The sequence below is a fragment of the Scyliorhinus torazame genome, chromosome 5 (assembly GCF_047496885.1).
Source record: "Scyliorhinus torazame isolate Kashiwa2021f chromosome 5, sScyTor2.1, whole genome shotgun sequence".
Lineage (NCBI taxonomy): Eukaryota > Metazoa > Chordata > Chondrichthyes > Carcharhiniformes > Scyliorhinidae > Scyliorhinus > Scyliorhinus torazame.
In genome coordinates this window covers 157,996,752-158,010,159 of record NC_092711.1, presented here as the reverse complement: position 1 = coordinate 158,010,159, position 13,408 = coordinate 157,996,752, and the positions used below count along the sequence as shown (strand labels likewise).

Here is a 13,408-nt window from a genome sequence, read left to right as displayed (position 1 = left end):
GAAGCAATCTCCATTTTAATTCACTTCTATTTACACCTGGAAGGCAGCACACTGCAAGTCTGGACTCTCTCTATTTTTACCTCTCTGCCTGGCGATTTAAAATGCTTCCAGCCAGCCTGTGAAAGCGAAAGCAGATCTCTCTCAGCTGAGGGCTTGTGGCCAAATACCTTCCTCTTTCTGCACAACCTGGGAGCGGTTGGCAAGTTGTCATTTCCGTTCTGATTAAGCAACTGTGAGGCCAGAGCTCTGAGTTTTCTCTCACCTGTTGGACTCCTCCTGAGGGTTCAGGATAAAGAGAGGAGCCATTGAACATCCATTTAAAACTCTCATGTTGAGAACTTCAGTGAGGCTGGTTGTCCGTCTGGTGGTCCATCAATGACCCTGACTCCACCACTCCCTGGAGAAGAGAGATTCACAGACCCATAGACCTCAGGGGAAAGAAATATCCTCATCTGTATCTTAAATGGGAAATCCTTTTTAAATGTAGTTCTAGTCTCTGCCACAAGGGGAAACATACTCTCCACATTCTCTCTGTCAGTTCCACTCAGGATTTCACGTGTTTCAAAAAGATCATCTCACATTTTTCTAAACTGCAATGGATACAGTCCCAACCTGACCAACCCTTCCTCAGAGGGTTACCTCCCCATTCCAGGAACCGATGGAGTCAACTTTCTCTGAACTGCTTCTAATGCATTTCATTTTGAAATAAGGAGACCCAAACTATACACAGTGCTCTAAATACGGTCTCACCAAGGCCCTGTACAACTGCAGCAAAACATCCCGACTTATATTCCAGTCCCTTTGCAACAAATGACAATATTCAATTTGCCTTCCTAATCACTTGCTGTACCTGCAAACTAATTTACTATGGTTCCTGTACCAGGACACTGTCATGTGAGGGTACCTTTAAGACATGGATGTTTAAGCAATGTACCTTTAAGAAAACAGTGATGTCAGAGTGGGTGGGGCTGAGCTTAGGTCAACCACTTTGCAGGTTTTTAGTTTCAGTTTAAAAAGCAGCGTGTGTGTGTCTGTGTGTTTCCAGAGAGCTGCAAGTTTTGAAAAGAGCTGGGTGTGTGTCTGTGTTTTGCAGTGAGCTGGATCTCTACCATGAAAGACTATCTCTGGATCATTTGGGTGATTTAAAGTAAAGCCTTTAACCTGATGTGATACTGTTTCAAGGTGTTAAGTCTCTTGGAAGTTTGAAGGAACATTTTAAGGAGTTATTTACTGTTGCAATATTTTCTGAGTTATCTTTGAAGTAAGGGGTGTTAAGAGATCCAAAGTTTAGTTAAGTTGAGTTCATGGAATAAACAGTGTTTTGTGTTTAAAAACCCACGTGTCCATAATTGTAATCCCACATCTAAGGAAAAAGCCGTGTGCTCGGAAAAGCAAGAAATCCATTAAAGGGAGAGGTTGGTTGAACTCCATGATACATTTTGGGGTTCTGAAAACGCCCAGATATCGCTGTACCTCATGCTTCAGCAATCTCTCCCCATTTAAATAATGTTCTGTATTAATTAACCCTTTCTGCCAAAGTGGACACATTCACATTTTCCCAAGTTATGGTCCGTCTGTCAATTTGTTCCCACTCACTTAACCTATTTCTTGTCTATTATTATTATTTGCAGACTCCTTAAGTTCACTTCACAAATTACTTTCCTACCAAGCTTTGTGCCATCATCAAATTTAGCTGCCATACATTCAATCCCATCATCCAACTCATTCATATAGTTTGTAAAATAGTTGAGGGCCCAGCACTGATCCTTGTGACATTCCACTTGTTGCATCTTACCAACCCAAACGTAACCCATTTATACCTACTCTCTGCTTCCTGTTAGCTAACCAACCTTCTAACCATGCTGATATGTTGCTCCTCCCGCCCACCCCACCATCCTGAGCTCTTATTATGTGCAATAACCTTTGATGTGGCACCCTGGGGAATACCTTCTGGAAACCTAGATAAACAGGTTCCCCTATATTGACATTATTTCCTGAAAAAGACTCCATAAATTAGTCAATCCCAATTGACTCTCTGAACCATATTTTCAAACATTGTGTCAAAAACTAAAATCTCCTCTCCCCCTCTGGCTCCTTTACAATTAGCTTAAGAGAGACTCACTTTCAGTTAAAGAGCCTGTCAACCTCTTTCACCCACTTTCCCCAAAGTGAATGAATTTAAGCAGAAAAATACCACCAAAAATCAAATATTTTCAATGAAACAAGTTTATTCATGAAATAGAACATGGTTGTAAATAATATCGGAACATTACTTGCGGATCAAAGACAACCAGAGTAAAGAGTAACCATGAAAGGATGTTCACAATATTCGGGACCCAAATGTTTCTCTTCGGTTCCTCTGTAGCTTGTTCCTCTGACTCCCTACTTTGAACACAGGAGCACAAAACCCTGGGTTCGAGACACCATCAGCCCTAATCATCCCCATCACCTGATTTCCCAGTCAGTCCTCCAGCAGCTTCCTGTCTATTAGTGTGACACCCATAGCAGATTCCCAACTGGGGCACAGGCCCCGTTCTTCTCAGCTAAATTCAGCCCTCAGCTCAGTTGCCTCGCTGTCATTGACACGATCAATAACGAGACAGAAAGGTGCCAGAGGCTTAAATAGGTAGACAGAACTTGTAGATTAGAATCTCTGTAAAGATCAGTAACTTCAAAACAAAAATCAAATCCCCAGTCAACAAATTAAAGGATCACATGACATGACTTAAGGTTTTATAACTTTTACTGGAACAAACAAACTAGAAGCAACATTAACTAAATATTATTTTTGTAGGAAACCTACACCATAAAAGTATCAGTCCAAAGTGATTCCTGAGGGTTCCGTTCTTTTCTTTTCCCAATCTGGCAGCCTTTAACTCCAGAACTGTCTTTCACAGTGAAAGATTGGCGAACTACCAGAAAACCGAGACTAGCATAAATAGGTCATTATTTGGTTGGCAAGATGTAACGAGTGGTGTGTCACAGGGATCAGTGCTGGGGAGTCAATCTTTTACAATTTATATCAATGACTTGGATGATGGGTCTGAAGGTAATGATTGTTGAGTTTGCTGTTGATGCAGGCAAAAAGGAAAAGGGGGTGGTGTTGCACTGATAATAAGGGACGGCATCAGTACATTAATAAGGGAGGATCTCAGATCAGGAATACAAAATGTGAAATCTGTTTGGGTGGAGCTAAGGAACAGCATGGGATGGGTTTGGTGCCAGAGGCACAGTGCTGCCTACACACTCCAAGGAGGTTGTACAGTTTTTTACAGCACTGTTGGCCTGTCTGGACGGTGTTGCTCACGGAGGTTACTGCCTCTGCCACCTGTGCCCAGGCATGATGAATGGTGGCAGCTGGCAGCTTCCTTCCCGGGCCGCGGTACAGGGTTGCCCGCCTCTCCTCCACGGCGTCCAGCAGGGTCTCAAGCTCGGTGTCCGTAAAGCGGGGTGCCACTCTCCTCACTGCCATCTTGTTGGCTGGGATGGTGTGTGGGGAGTGAAGTGTGTTTATGCAGCTTGTCAGCCTCCTGAGTGTCAATCGTGAATCCGGCAAATCCGGCACCGTTTCTCATTGGAATGGATTGAGTTCCATGTGGTGCCGGTCCTGGCCCCTCAACAGTCGTTGAATTGGACCAGGTGCGGCATCAGTTTTGCTATCGTAGAACTCGCGAATCCTGTCCTAGCATCAACACTTAGTCTCAGGAATGGAAAATTTAGCCAAAGAAATCTCCCAAAATTAGAGATCCAAGGAACGAGGGAGAATGAGGAATAAAGGATCACTCAGAGGCTGCATTGGAGAAAGTAATGGGATTGAATATTGATAAGTCCGGGAGACCTGATATTCTACATCTCAGAGTGTTGAAAGAGGTTGCTATCGAGATAACAGATACATTGATGATCATCTTCCACAATTCTATTGATTCTGGAATGGTTCCTGCAGATTTAAGGTAGCAAATGTCACCCTATTGTTCAGGAAGGGAGGGAGAGAAAAAATGGTGAACTACAGACCTGTTAGCCTGACATCAGTATTGGGAAAATACCAGAATCTATTATAAAGCATGAGATAAATGGACACCTGGATAATAATAATTAACCTGGATTTATGATATGGAGATGCCACTTCTGCACTGTAAATTCTATGAAACTATGAAACCTGTTGGACTTTAACCTGGTGTTGTAAGACTTCTTAACATGGATTTAGGAATAGGTAATCATGTTTGACAAACTTTTGGGAGTTTTTGAGGATGTTATTAATAGAATTGATAAAGGGGAGTCCGTGGATGTGGCACACTTGGATTTTCAGAAGGTTTATGATAAACACCCCACAGGAGGTTAGTCAGCAAAATGAAAACACATGGGATGGGAGGTAATATACTGGCATGGATTGAGAATTGGCTAACAAGCAGAAATCAGAGGGGAGGAATAAATGGGTCATTCTCACCTTAGCAGTTGGGACGAGTGGGTTACTGCAAAGATCAGTACTTGAGCCCCAGCTGTTCATAGTTTATACAATGATTTGGATGTGGGGACTAAATGTAATATTTCCAAGTTCGTAGATGACACAAAACTGGGTGGGAATGTGTGTTGTCAGGAAGATGTAAAGTCTGGTATTGTCTCTTGGCATCCCTGTTGGCTTTGCAGAGGTCGTACCTAGATTTTTTTGCATAGGTCAGGATCGCTTCTCTTGAACTCCTCACACCCGGTCTTCAGCAGGGAGTGAATCTGCCGATTAAACCACTGTTTCTGGTTGGGTAACGTACGTACTACCTTCTTTGACACACAATCTTCTACACACTTACTGATGAAGTCTGTGATGGTGCTGGCATACTCGTTTAGGTTAGCTGCTGTGTTCTTGAATATGGACCAGTCACTGACTCCAAGCGGTCGAGTAGGAGCTCTTCTGTTACCTCAGACCAGCACTGCACGACCTTCTTAAACGGATTCGCCCGCTCAAGTTTCTGCTTGTATGCCGGGAGAAGGAGCACCGTCTTGTGGTCCGATTTTCCGAAGTGCGGTCAAGGGATGGATCATCAGGCGCCCTTGATGTTTGTGTAGCAGTGGTCAAGGATGTTGGGAGCCCCTGTCGGGACAGGAGATGAGTTGGTGGAATTTGGGCAGTACACTCTTGAGGTTAGCCTGGTTGTGCCCGGCCACGATGAACAAAGCCTCCGGGTATTCTGTTTCATTTTTATTTATAGTGGTTACAATTCATCAAGCGCCTTCTTCACTTCCGCCTGGGGTGGGATGTAGACCACCGTGATGATGGCAGAAGTGAACTCCATAGAAGGTAGTATGGACGGCACTTCACAGTCGGGTATTCCAGGCCGGGGAGCAGTAGTTTGCCAGGGTCGCCACGTCCTAGCAGCAGGAGGAGTTGATGAGAAGACAAATCCCTGCACCCACTCCAGGTTCAGGCCTGGATGTGATTAACAGCAGGAATAACAGCAGAATCTAACCGTCATCGCTTGTGAACCCTTTGATGTCTCAGCATGTTGGATGACTCCCTGCCCACAGTTACAGCAGGTGAATGGCCTCTTTCCAGTGTGGACTCGCTGGTGTGTCAACAGGGCAGATGATTCACACAATCTCCTACCACAATCAGAGCAGGTGAATCAAGTGTGAACTTGCTGGTATCTCCGCAATGTGGATGATGTTTGAAATCTCTTTGTGCAGGGAGAGCAGCTGAACGGTCTCTCCTCAGTGTGAATGCACTGGTGTTCCATCAGTACCTGAGAGCTTTTAAACCCACTCCCATAGTCGGAGCATTTAAAGGGTCTCTCATTGGTGTGAGTGACATTGTGTTTCAGCAAGTGATGACCGAGTGAATCTTTTCCCAGTCTGAGAGGTGAACGGGCTCTCCCTGGTGTGAGCTTGCTCATGTTTCATCAGGTTGGATGAGGTTCTAAAGCTCTTTGTGCAGTGTGAATGCGCTGGTGGGACATCAGTAGCTGGGAGCTTTTGAAACCCCTCCTGCAGTCAGAGCATTTAAAGGGCCTGCTCTTGGTGTGAGTAACATAGTGGCTCAGCAGGTTGGATAATTGAGTGAATCCCTTATCACACACAGAGCAGATGAACGGCTTCTCCCCGGTGTGAACTCGCTGGTGTGCCTGCAGGTTTGATAACTGAGTGAATCCCTTATCACACATAGTGCAGGTGAATGGCCTCTCCCCGGTGTGAACTCGCTGATGTCTCTGCAGGTGGGCTAAACGAGTGAATCCCTTTTCACACTGAGAGCAGGTGAAAGGCCTCTCCCCGGTGTGAACTTGCTGGTGTCTCTGCAGGCTGGATAACTGAGTGAATTCCTTCCCACAGTCAGAGCAGGTGAAAGGCCTCTCCCCAGTGTGAACCCGTTCGTGTCTCCGCAAGTTGCCAATGTCAGTGAATCCCTTTTCACACTGAGAGCAGGGGAAAGGCCTCTCTCCAGTGTGACTGCGTTGATGCCTTTCCAGCTCGTGCGGGGCTATGAATCCCTTCCCACACTGAGAGCAGGTGAACGGCCTCTCTCCAGTGTGACTGCGTTGATGCCTTTCCAGCCCGTACACGCCTTTGAATCCCTTCCCACAGTCCTCACATTTCCATGGTTTCTCCATGGTCTGGGTGATCTTGCGTCTCACCGCGTTGGACGATCAGTTGAAGCCTCGTCCACACACTGAACACGTATACAGTCTCTCCCTGCTGTGAAGGTGTAGTATTTTTTCAGGCTGTGTCAGTGATTAAAGCTCTTTCCACAGTCAGTGCTCTGTAACAGTCTCACGTGTGTGTGTGTGTCTCAGTGCTTTTCCAGACACACGGATGTTTAACATCTCTTGAAGCAGACAGAATAGACAAACATTTCTCCTTCGAGATTCAAAGGTCGATGATATTCGGTTCCCAATAATTGAGTGACTCAGTCAGTTCTTGACGTGATATTTAGTTTGAGATATCGGCCTCAAATTCCTCTTGTTCGAACTTCCTGCAAACAGATTTTACAAAAGTAATCATTGTCAGTACAGGATAGAAACTCAGAACAGACAATTCTAATTTCCAGCGAACATTCTTTCCTCTCTCTTTCCCTGAAATGCTCTAAATCTCAATCCCACACACTCTCCCTCCATTCTCACTCTGCTGTATCTAATATTCACCCTCTCAATTCTCCTGAGGGCACTGAATCAGGCTGATTGACAGATCCAAGCTCATTGCTTCCTGTCCTGGACACAGAGGCTGCCAGACAGATATATACTCTGTTACTGGACGATAAATGTGTGTAATGTACAGACTGGATTCACTTCCTTCCCCTCCCAATTCTTATGAAGGTGCTGATTGATGCTGATCAACAAATCTAAACTCACTACAACCCGTACAAGAGTAGAGACTCTCCATCTAAGTATATTTACTGATTAGAGATGGGGTGATTCTGAGGAAGAATTTTATTTAGTCATGGAGTGGTCATGAGCAGGAACCCACTGCCCACAAGGGTTGTGGAAGTCGAGATGATCAATAATACAAAATAAAATATGAAGAAAATAAACTTGCAGATGAACAGGGATATCGAGGGGGAATGGGACTGACTGGATTACTGTACAGAGAGTCAGCATTGACTCGAGTTCCCAAATGGATTCTGTCAGTGCTGCAATGACTGTATGACTGGAAATATATAATGTAGGTACAGTATTATATTACAAAACTAGAACTAATAATACATGTATTTTATCACAGAACCATCAATAATAGATCTAATATATTCCATATAACACTAGATAGATCTCTGTCTGATATGAAATGTTAAAAATTCATATACGGGATGTGAGAGTCGCAGTTCAGCCAGCAGTTATTGCCCATCCCTAGTTGCCCTTGAGAAGGTGGTGATGAGTTGCCTTCTTGAACCGCTGCAGTCCTTGAGTTGTAGGTACATCCCCTGTGCTTCAGGGAAGGAGTTCCAGGATGTCGTCGCAGCAACAATGAAGGAAGGGCAATATATTTCCACGTCCGTCTGGTGAGTGACTTGGAGGTGAACCTCCAGGTGGTGGGGTTCCCAGGTATCTGCTGCTCTTGTCCTTCTAGATAGTAGTGGTCGTGGGTTTGGAAGGTGCTGTCTGAGGAACCTTGGTGAGTTACTGCATTGCACTGCAGTCAAGCAGGCTGCTTTGTTCTGGTTGGAGTAGAGCAGCATCTTGAGTGTTGTTGGAGCTGCACTCAACCAGGCAAGTGGTAATTATCCTATTACACGCCTGACTTGTGCCTTGTGTATGGTGGACAGGCTTTAGGGGTCAGGAGGTGCGTTACTCGCTGTAGTCTTTGGCCTGCCCTGGTGACCACCATATTAATATGGCTAGTCCAGTTCAGTTTCTGATCAATAGTAACCCTCACGATGTTGGTTGTGGAGGATTCAGCGATACTAATGCCACTAAACGTCAAGGGGCGGTGGTTAGATCCTCCTTCGTAGGAGATGGTCATTGCCTGACACTTGCGTAGCACAAATGTAACTTCCACTTATCAGCCCACATCTGGATACTGTCCAGGTCATGATGCATTTGGACATGGACTGCTTCATTATCTGAGGAGACAAGAATGGTGCTGAACATTGTGCAGTCATCCACAAACATCCCCACTTCTCACCTTATCGTGAAAGGGAGGTCATTGATGAAGCAGTGAAAGATGGTTGGGCCAAGGAGTGCACCCTGAGGAACTCCTGGAGCTGAGATGATTCACCTCAAATCACCACAACCATCTTCCCTTGTGCCAGGTATGACTCCAACCAGCGGAGAGTTTTCCCCGATTCCCATTGACTGCAGTTTAGCTGGGGATCCTTGATGCCATACTCGGTCAAATGCTGCCTTGATACCAAGGGCAGTCACTCTCACCTCAACTCTGGCATTCAGCTCTTTTGTCCATGTTTGAACCAAGGCTGTAATGAGGTCAGGCGCTGAGTGACCTTGGTTGGACCCAAACTGAGCATCCATGAGCAAGTTTTGCTGAGTAAGTAACACTTGATAGCGCTGTTAATGAGTCCTTTCATTACTTTGCTGATGGTGGAGAGTATTCCAACAGGGAAGTAATTGGTTGGGTTTGATTTGTCCTGTTTACTGTTCCCTTTCATGTCAGCCATCTCCTGGGGAAACTAGCCCTTTAAATGTGAACATTAGGAAAGAGACCATCATTTTAGCCAGACAAATAAATGTGTCAAGCTGAGGGTGCAAAGGCTGTCGCAAAGGCTGTCAATGTCTTTCTGACAGAGAGAGACCTGGGCCAACCTTTCCAGAGTCTGCACCCTCCCTGGGTTAATTTTCTTTCCCTTTAGTTGCTGCAAGTCACCAGTTGAAGGTCAGAATGAGACAATAAATGGAAAGAGGGAGAAAATAAAGTGTTTTACTCACAGATGTTGGAGACAGAAGGAAGGTTCAGTCTGTGTGCAGCTCAAGCTCATTCAGAGTTGGAGGAACAACAGCTTTGCTCTGCAGAAATCTCCATGTCCAGCTTCCGCATTGAGGCAATGGGGGAGCTCTGATTGGTGGAAGAGCAGAGTCCTTCCGGTCCTCCAATCTTCCTATTGGTCAACACCTCAGCAGGAAGGTCAGTGGAAGTGATCTCGCCTGCACATGCGCAGATTCCCTTTCCCTTAGACATGCGCAGTCCCGGGTCAGGGGATGGGGAGACCACCGACGGCCGGAACTGTCAGCCGGTTGCCTGGGAACCTTGTCCCGAGGATATGTGGGGGATGGGGAACAATGGATGGGGCGGGGCTCCCGCGTCAGCGCGCTGGCAAGTGACGTCACCGCAGAGCGGACTCATCCCTATTGGTTGATTTAGAGGACAAGTTCGTTTGGGATGTCACAATGTGGAGTTTGGACAATAAGTTTCAGACTAAAACTTCCTCCTCTAGGCAACATCTGGGAGGAAATCAATGTCTCCCCCTTTCATAAGTTCATAAGATAAAGGAGCAGAATGAGGCCATTTGGCCCATCGAGTATAACCCTTCAACCCGATTAAAAATCTGTCTAACTAAATGTACTCACTGTCCCAGCTCCACTGCACTCTGGGGTAGTGAATTCCACAGATTCACAGCCCTTTGGGAGAAGCAGCTTCTCCTCAACTCTTTAGAATTTGCTACCTCTTTTTTAAAATAATCTTCATTGTCACAAGTAGGCTTACATTAACATTGCAATGAAGTTACTCTGAAAAGCCCCTGCGCTCCACATTTTGGCTCCTGTTCGGGCACACAGGGAGAATTCAGAATGTCCAAATTATCTAACAGCCCGTCTTTCGGGGCTTGTGGGAGGAAACCGAAGCACCCGGTGGAATCATAGAATTTACAGTGCAGGCGGAGGGCATTCAGCCCATCGAGTCTGCACCAACCCCTGGAAAGAGCACCCCACCCCAGCCCATGCCTCCACCCCATCCCCGTAAGCCAGTAAACCCACCTAACCTTTTTGGATACTAAGGGCAATTTATCATGGCCAATCTACCTTTTATCATGGCCAATCCATATAACCTGCACATCTTTGGACTGTGGGAGGAAACCAGGGAACCCGTACAATACCTATAAAGACACGGGGAGAACATACAGACTCAACACAGCCAGTGACCCAAGCCGGAACCGAACCTGGGACCCTGGAGATGTGAAGCAACTGTGCTCACCACTGTGCTACCATGCTGCCCATCTTATCCTAAGACTATTACCTCTCGTTCTAGAATGCCTGAAAGACGTGCTGTTAGGTGAATTGAACATTCTGAATTCTCCTTCTGTGTACCCTAACAGGCGCCAGAATGTGGCGACACGGGGAGTTTCACAGTAACTTCATTGCCGTGTGTTTTTTTAAATTTAAAGTACGCAATTCATTTTTTCCAATTCAGGGGTAATTTAGCATGACAAATCCACCTAGGCTGCACATCTTTGGGTTGTGGGGGCGAAACCCACGCAAAAACAGGGAGAATGTGCAAACTCCGCATGGACAGTGACCCAGATCCGGGATCGAACCTGGTACCTCGGCGCCATGAGGCGACAGTGCTAACCACTGCGCCACCGTGCTGCCCCATTGCGGTGTTAATGTAAGCCTACTTGTGACAAAAATAAAGATTATTATTATTATTATTAAGTAGGAGTAGCCTCTCCAAGGCAGCCTTCAGGACGCGCGACAATGCAGAATCGCCAAGCAGAAACTTATAGCCAAGTTCCACACATGGGTACGGCCTTGGATTCATGTCACATTACATTCAGCCCCCCCTCCCCCCCCCCCCCCCCAACCATCTGGCCTGGGCTTGCAAAATTCTGGCTTGAGACAATTTGCACCCCTTTAACCTGTGATTATCCCTCTCTCCAGTCACTCCGTCTGGACCTGTAAATACTTAATTACCTGCAAAGACTCGCATTCAAAAGTATTGTCTTGTATCATTGACTTTCTCTATGAATATGTTTCTGGAACCCACCTATTCATTCACCTGAGGAAGGAGCTGTGCTCCGAAAGCTAGTGATTTGAAACAAACCTGTTGGACTTTAACCTGTAAGACTGTGGGCTTGTCAGCTGTACAGTGAAACCAGGCATCCAACAGCCACAGAGTCCTCTAATATTGGACACTGGGTTATCCCTGTTCTGTAAAAAACAGACCTATCTGATACTGGGGGTGATATAGTTAACCTGACCCTTAATTCATTCAATTCCAAAAGTGAATAACATTGATTCAAGTATAGTGATTACTCTGTTAATCTGTCAACAAAGTGGTGTCAGTTCATGCAGATCGCAGTCTGAACTCAATTTCATTACTTATTTTTGTTACTGACTAGTATAGTGTCCAATCTAAAAGGATGGTAGCACAGTGGTTAGCACAGTTGCTTCTCAGCTCCAGGGTCCCAGGTTCAATTCCCGGCTTGGGTCACTCTCTGTGAGGAGTCTGCACTTTCTCCCCGTGTCTGCGTGGGTTTCCACCGGGTACTCCGGTTTCCTCCCACAGTCCAAAGATGTGCAGGTTAGGTGGATTGGTCATGATAAATTGCCCTTAGTGTCCAAAAAAGATTAGCTGGGGTTACAGGAGTAGGGTGGAGGGTGGAGGGCTTAAGTAGGGTGCTCTTTCCAAGAGCCGGTGTAGACTCGATGGGCCAAATGGCCTCCTTCTGCACTGTAAATTCCATGATTCCTCTATGACACAGCTCAGAATAGGGATGTTTGGTTTGTGTTTCCTGTCTGCAAAACCTCTCTGCTCATCGCCTGGTAAAGGTGATTACAAAGGACATCGCTGTAAGTAAAGGGTAGAAATCCAGAACTGACAATTCCAGTCATCAGAGAACATACTTTTCCCTCTCAAACTATAAATCACTGTTCCCCACACACTCCCTATTGATTATAGATCGAATACATCCTCCTATCACATTACCATGGGCACCTCACCAGTAGAGAGACAGGAAGGTGCTGGAGGATGGACTGGAAATAGGGCTCTACCAATCAGGGCACAAGGTATGGGACAATGTGTGTGTGTGTGTGTGGCGGGGGTGGGAGTGGGGGGGGGGGGGGGGGGGGGGGCTTTGGTATCGTGACCCACAGGGTTCAGTTCTCATGTCCAAAGCAGGGAGTCATGGTACAGAGGAACCAAAGAGAAACAATTTGGATCCTGAACATTGTGAACATCCTTTACTCTGGTTGTCTTTGATCCTCAAGTCATTTTGTCTTTCTCACCTTGTTTGTTTCATTAATTAACATTTGTTATAAAAATGTTGATTTTTGAGACTTTTCATGATTAGATTGATGCACTTTCGGGAAAGTGGGTGAGAGGGGTTGACAGGCTCTTTTTAAAAATAAATTTAGAGTACCGAATTATGTTTTATCCAATTAAGGGGCAATTTAGCAGAGCCAATCCACCTACCCTGCACATCTTTGGGTTGTGGGGGTGAGACCCATGCAGACACGGGGAGAATGTGCAAACTCCACACAGACAGTGACCTGGGGCTGAGATCGAATCCGGGTCCTCAGCGCCATGAGGCAGCAGTGCTAACCACTGCATTACCATGCCGTCCCTGACAGACTCTTTTAACAGAAAGTGAGTCCCTCCAAGGTAATTGGTAAAGGAGCCTGAGGGACAGATGAGATTATATTTTTGACACAGCGATGTTAGACAATGGGCTTCCGGGAGTCAATACAGCCTTTATCCACCTTTCCCAAATTCGGGAATGATTCACAGTGATAACCCTTATTGGTGACAGCGGTTAGATTTTATTCAGTGGAAACAAGAGCTCACACATGCTAATGTCTGAGCAGTAGTGTGAAAGTGTACAAACTCAGCAATAGCATGATGGGAAAAATAGCCAACTTATGTAACCATGTATAAGAAAGCTGTGTCAGCTATTACCAAGATCAGACCCTGACAAACTAGACAAAGCTAAGAATCCACATAATCGTATCATACAAGGCCAGAAGAGAGAAAATAGTGCCTGACCTTA

At 45.7% G+C, this 13,408-nt stretch overlaps 1 long non-coding RNA gene across 1 annotated transcript; it reads right to left on the bottom strand.

Annotated features, from left to right (window-relative positions):
- Nucleotides 1-2,210: 2,210 nt before the first annotated feature.
- Nucleotides 2,211-9,458, bottom strand: LOC140420302 (uncharacterized). The gene is made up of 2 exons (XR_011946280.1): nucleotides 9,357-9,458; nucleotides 2,211-6,955 (listed from the first exon to the last, which is right to left on the bottom strand). It is a non-coding gene; the product is annotated as an uncharacterized lncRNA (long non-coding RNA).
- Nucleotides 9,459-13,408: the final 3,950 nt, after the last annotated feature.